A 6,474-nucleotide genomic window follows, 5' to 3' on the forward strand; every position below is an offset into this window, starting at 1 on the left:
GTGTGTGCGTGTGTATTAATATATGTACATATATGTGTTTGTGTATTTATATATATGTGTGTGTGTGTATTATATATATATATAATTATGTGTATTTCTTCTATCTTAATGAATAAAAATTCTTCTGATAGAATAAATGGGTTAATAGAAACCAATGTAGCAAAGAACACAAAATAACTGTGGTTAGCTCCTGTTTTTAAGGCAGGAACTCCTTGAAATTTTGGGTATTTGAGTATATTTAAGAATTTAAGGATTGGAGAAAACGCATGTTATAATTGCATACTTTATTCCTACATATGTTTCAAAGGATTACAACCTGTATGATCCATAGGGATCTTTGATATTAAAATTGTAACCTTGTATATATATATATTTATGTGTGTGTGTGTATCAAAGAGTGTAGGATCAAAATGTCAAGGACTTTTCCATTGTTCCTGAGCTTCAAATTGATACACCTGTTTGGTTTTCTTTCACTTGTCTTTGTCTTTTGCTTTTTGTAAATTCAAACTATATATATATATATATATATATATATCATCATCATCATCATCATCATCAATATATGTATATACTCACACATATATGTATATGTAAGTATATATATTCCTGTATATGTGTATATGCATGGATATGTGTGTATGAATATATGTAGATAGACGTGTGCACCTTTCCAATGATTACAAGCAAGCAAAATTGTTCGGATAGCTCTGCACTTTTAAAGACATGTCAAGTAAGAGATCCCTTACTTGAAAAACAGGTAAGGGTTAGTGACTTGAAGGGCATCCAGTGGTAAAGCAATACCTCAATAATATATTTGCCTGACCTATGGTAGCATGGAAAAGTGGACATAGAAATGAACAAAAACTTATTAAAGAAACTACACAATTACTTCAGCATCCCACTGTTGTGTTTCTTTCTCTGTTGCCAAGCATGCTGGACTGGAACTTTTCTGTATCTTGTACAAAACACTGCTTTGTACTAAAGATAAAATTCAAACTAAATTCCTTGAGTTAAGGGAATGAGCTACATGCTGTTGTAACTTATTGAGCTTTGCTAATATCTCAACTGCCTTGAAATGTGCATCTGGAAATTCGCAGTTCTCAGGTAGTATAACATGGAATTAAAAGTATGCATTATAAAATTCTGTTAACTTGTTTACCAGATATGTTTCTATCTCAATGTCCTTCTGAATACAAATATGTGAAGTCATTGCAGATTGTGACTTGTGGGAAATGTGAGAATATTGAATTATGAGCCAAATCCTAAAATTATTAAACTTCTCTGTCAACTGAAACATCGTCAAACTTTGTGAATTGTTTCAAATGTTGCTCTAGTCATTGTTATATATAAATAACTATACTTAACAACTCATTTTAACTATACTTGACTATACTTTCTTATAGTTACGCTCAGTCATATGAACATCATCATCATCATCGTCATCATTCATTAATGTCCATTTTTCAAGCTGGTATGGGTTGGACAGTTTGACCAGAGCTAGCAAGCCAGAGAGCTTCACCAAGTTCCAGTCTGATCTGGCTTGGTCTCTATGGCTGGATGCCCTTCCTAATGGCTACCACTTTACAGTTTGTACTAGGTGCTTCTAATATGGCACTGGCACGAGTGCTTTTACATGGCATTGGCACGAGTGCTTTTCATGTGGCACTAGTACAGAACCCTTGTAGGCCAATCCTCTCCACCAGAGGGAGGGCAGCCTTAACACTTGTGCTGTGGAGGATGGGTCTTCTTGAGTACAGCAAGGCACTAGGTATCTTAGTCCTTTGTCATCTCATCTGAAAAGTTAAAAATTCTGAGGTCGTCCATTAGTACTTCATCCCATATATTTTAAAATATATGCATGTACAATTTATAGCTAAATGTCAAAGTGGAAAAAACTATCCAATTGATGGGACAAAAAAAAAATTCAATTTTTAAGAAATGTAACATCTCTTACAAGGTTACACTAATTTGTATGTGTGTCTGTCTATGTGCTTGCTACACGTTAAAGACAACACAAGAGAATGCTTGAAAGTTTTTGCAATTTATATATTCTTCCACTGTTTTCAACTAATGGAATGTAGCCATGCTAGAATATAGCCATGCATTTTTTTTTTTACAGTTTATAATTAACTCCAAGTTTATATATATGTAATTTGATCCCTCAATTTCAAAGCCAGCCTCTTCTGTAACTCCCTGCAGGGAATTTGCCACTTGTATTATATTACACATTCTATAAGAATTTTTTTGTGCCTGTTTTGATGAATAATTTTATTAACTGTTATAATATTGATTCATTATGTTACAAATTTTGACTATGTGTTTGCTTCCATTCTATAGTTAGCCCATAAAGTGCTGGGATTTGCACTTATATAACCTGGACTGCTGAGCACATTTTATGAAAATGAGACAGACTACCATGCACACATAAAAAACAAAGAATAGTTAAAATATCTTCTTAGTATATAATGGTGGCAAGTTTTGCATCATTTGAAAAGTCGTTAGTTGAACTATTAGTCCTCCTGCATTCTGGGGGTATCGGAGCGTTTGAGTAACATTAGACCCCAACAAACGCCCATAAATTAAATGCATCTATCTGGGCCACGATCGTGGCCTGTTGACCTGTGCCTGGTGGCCATGATTGTGGCCCAGCACTCTTTATATGTTAATGGTTGTTTGAGAATAATGCTTAAGAACATAGCTATGTTCTATACTGATATAGCCGCCACTATTAACTACAATTTAACCTAGTACATGCTCTGAGATAAAATTTGTTACATTGATTTTTGCTTCTTGGCCTAAAATTACTTTGTCAAATTGTTAAATTTATATTATGATCAAGAAAACATATTGCAACTGCTATTTGAGTAAACCAGTTATTATTTTAAGTATTTTGTTAACATGAAAAGCAGTATATATTTGATTATGAGAGTAAATATATTGGCATATAAATTTGTTAAAGGATTTATGAAATTGTGAATGTTTATATACATTTATAATTGATTTTATTTTGACATACTAAGATGTAGAAGTTTTCAGTTACTCTTGTGTTAGAAACTTTAAAGAAGTTTGCAAACTGAGCCAGTTGAAAAGGAATTATGGATAATGGTTGAAGGGTTTAAATAGTACTGGCTCTTTTAACTAATCATGTGATCTGTGATACCATGTGCCATTTAAGTATTACTAACATCTACTCTAAAGTTCATGAGGTATTTTGATTTAGGAATGGAGTAGAGTGATATGAAATTTCTCTACAAGACAAAGGTTGTATTGCTTTGACACATTCCTAAATGTTTTGCCTTGGATAGTTCATATAATGTTTGTGGTTATTCTTTTATCTTTTGATTTCCAAATGTATTTGGAGACAATGTAATATTTTCCAAGTGCTGGTGCAGATTTTTGAATAGATGTTTTGGGAATGTTGGTCAAGTTATCTGTGGAGATAAATACTGACTTTGTAGAATTTTCCACTCCCCTATTCCTTAACTAAGACATCTCTATATGTAGTACTTCCACTGGAATTGCTATCATTTTACAATCAATTTTCTTCCAACTCTTCATTACACTCAACCAACAAAACTTTCATAATTCCCCTCCCAGCATTTTCAGTCTTTCTGGCATTCATAGATTATTGTCTCATGTAATTCCTTGGATCACTCCACCAACATGACAGCCAATCCCCTGCCTCCTTTTTTTGGTTTTCCATAACTTAGTCAGTGGAGGAAAGAGAACACTCAGTAACCATTTTGGGACCTCTGAGACTAGTGGGAAGAAGGGATGAAGTTATCTTCTGATTGGAAACCCTGCCTAAATCCCTGCAATGGAGTAGAATTTACAAATAGCATCAAAAGGTAAGGTGGTAGTGTTAAACCAAACAACAGACTTACTACCCAAGGACATGAACTGTCCTTAAGGTAGGCTTCCATATAATTTGTCAACCAAATTTCACTCACAAGGTTTTGGCCCTACACAGGATACCATATGGTGAGAGTGAACTTGAAGCCCCATAGTTGTGTAACAGACTTCTTAACCACTCACCCAGTCTCTTCCACCACCCTCAGAAAGTAAACTCCACAAGACCTGATTGAAATAGCTAAATCTCCCAGTACTCATCATAGGTTTCTTCAGTCAGCCCCACAAGGCAAACAATAATAGTAGTTCCCAGAGTTATCTCAGAACCTTGAGATAAATCATCAATATCCCCTCACATCAGGAATTTATCCTAACCTTTGGAAAGAGGCTTCAGTGTATCCAGTCTTCCAAAAGAATAACCTCTATGATCTTGCCAACTGCTAACCTATCATTCTCATTTCTAATATGTCAAAAGATGTTGGAAATTATTGTAAGCAATCACTGTATTTCTGTTTTCCACTTCAGTATGGTTTCCATTGGGCCAAATCTACCAAAGGCTTCAGTGTTACTCCATCAAAAGCAAGTTGTTATTATTGGTATTTATCTCTAACCAGGTCAGCCCTAATCAAGTAGACGTGTATGAAGTATACTAACTATTGCCATCCCTTTTTTATCAGATGTAGTGTAACTAAGACTACATCATGAAATGCATCCTTCATCTTTTAAAAACAGAGATGATTTGAAGGAAATTTGGCTACTATTTGTAGAGGGTCAATCGATCGCATAGAGGCTCTCCCATTGGCTCATTGCTATTGACATTATCAAAGCCTTTATGCAGCTACAATGGCATAAATGTGATTGTTATATGTGAGATGTAGAGAAGTAAATGACACTATAGTCATTGAACTATTGTTAATCAATATCTTCAAAAGTTATGCATGTTTTGAGAGCCTATTGAAGATATGTTTAACAGAAAAGAAAGAATGAAAAAATCTAACATAGATCCACTCATACTTTTGATGTAGTTTTCTTCAAACTTACTTGATGTTATTCTAGTGAAGAATTGCTTCGTGTGACAGTAGCAGGTTCACAGCCTCACCATTACCATTGTTTTTAGTCACCTTTAACATTACTGTCTTCTCATTAATTAAATCCAAAGATCATCTTTGCAATGTCAGTGCTCATCTAAATAGACAATTTTCTAATTGCAATGTTCAGAATCTAGTTTTATGTGAACTTAATGAACTATGAGAGAAGTGAAGACTTAATTGAGTCAAAGTTTAAACTTTAATAATTGTTTTGGGAAAGGCAGTGAGCTGGCAGACTTGTTAGTATACCAGGCAAGATGCTTAGTGGCATTTCGTCCATTTTTATGTTGTGAATTCAAATGCTGCCGAGGCCAACTTTGCCTTTCATCCATTCAGGGTCAATAAAATAAGTACCAGTTGACCACTGGGATCAATGTAAACGACTTAGCCCCTTCCCCAAAATTGCTGGCTTTGTGCTAAAATTTGAAACCAGTAATTGTTTTGGGAGATAGAAATATTCAAAGATACTTGAAATAGAGGGTGATATTTGTTTCTTGGGTTAGAATTGGACCTTAGTACAACCAAATAAAAAAGCCTTTCACTGGTTACTCTATTTGTTAAATGTCACAGTTGGCATACTGAAAGGACAAATTCAGTCATTTTAATACAGTTATCAGTTGTGAAGCACAACTGTCTGTTAAAGCTCCTATTACACAAATCTAAAGATTGCAGAAAGCATGAGAAGCATTGAAGAGGTCACAGGATGCGGGATGAAAGATTTCAGACAAAGAACACTAAAATAATAATAATAATAATAATAATAAATGTGGTCTATAGTATAAGATGTATAGAGGGACGATGCAGTAACAAGACAACGACGTATGTAGGTGAAACAGCACGGAGCATAGGGGAGCGGGTAAATGAACATTGGAGGGAACTTAAGGAAAGGAAGAGCTCATCAGTTCTGTACCAGCACGCTGAGCAAGAACACGGAAGCTCACTCAACAACATAGAAATTAAAATCTTATCTACACATAGCACAGACGCAGCACTTAGACAAATTACAGAAGCTACACACATAATAGAAGATAAACCTAGCCTGAATAGGAAACTGGAATGGAACACTAACACACACCTCTAACAAACCACAACATATGACAATAAATTCCCCATAAACCAATAACAATATGAACAAAATATAATACAATACATAGATAAACAAATGGAATTAAATAATACATACGTTAACAAAATTTAATTAAATACAAAAAAAAGTAGGTATAAACACATGAACAAACAAATAAATAAATAAAAACAAAAATAAACGAACATGTATTAACAGAGGATATAGATAATACAGGCACTCCCCATACACACACATGCACTTACAAAACATAGACACACATAGAGGGATGCGCATGCGCAAATGTAGACACATACAATAGGAATACAAAATGGCTGATAGTTAGCAAGGTGGGACACATAAGAAAGAAGAAAGCAAAGGACCACTGATGAGGTCACAGAAGTGTGACGAAAGAACTCTGGCCGAAATCAGATTAATGTAATGTAATCTATATATATAAAAATGAGAATGTGT

At 34.4% G+C, this 6,474-nt stretch overlaps 1 protein-coding gene across 2 annotated transcripts in view; it reads left to right on the plus strand.

Moving 5' to 3' along the window:
• The window catches only part of LOC106884436 (protein PRRC1-A), a 37,599-nt gene that overhangs the window by 4,306 nt on the left and 26,819 nt on the right, over window positions 1-6,474 (plus strand). The window contains exon 1 of one of the 2 annotated variants that reach the window (XM_052973836.1): window positions 4,402-4,428. The exons of the other annotated variant lie outside the window; for it this stretch is intronic. The gene's annotated coding sequence lies outside the window, so the exon portion shown is untranslated. Of the gene's footprint in view, window positions 1-4,401; window positions 4,429-6,474 lie in introns of those variants that run through there. 2 annotated transcript variants of the gene reach the window in all.

Source organism: Octopus bimaculoides, chromosome 17 (assembly GCF_001194135.2).
Source record: "Octopus bimaculoides isolate UCB-OBI-ISO-001 chromosome 17, ASM119413v2, whole genome shotgun sequence".
NCBI classification, from domain to species: Eukaryota; Metazoa; Mollusca; class Cephalopoda; order Octopoda; family Octopodidae; genus Octopus; species Octopus bimaculoides.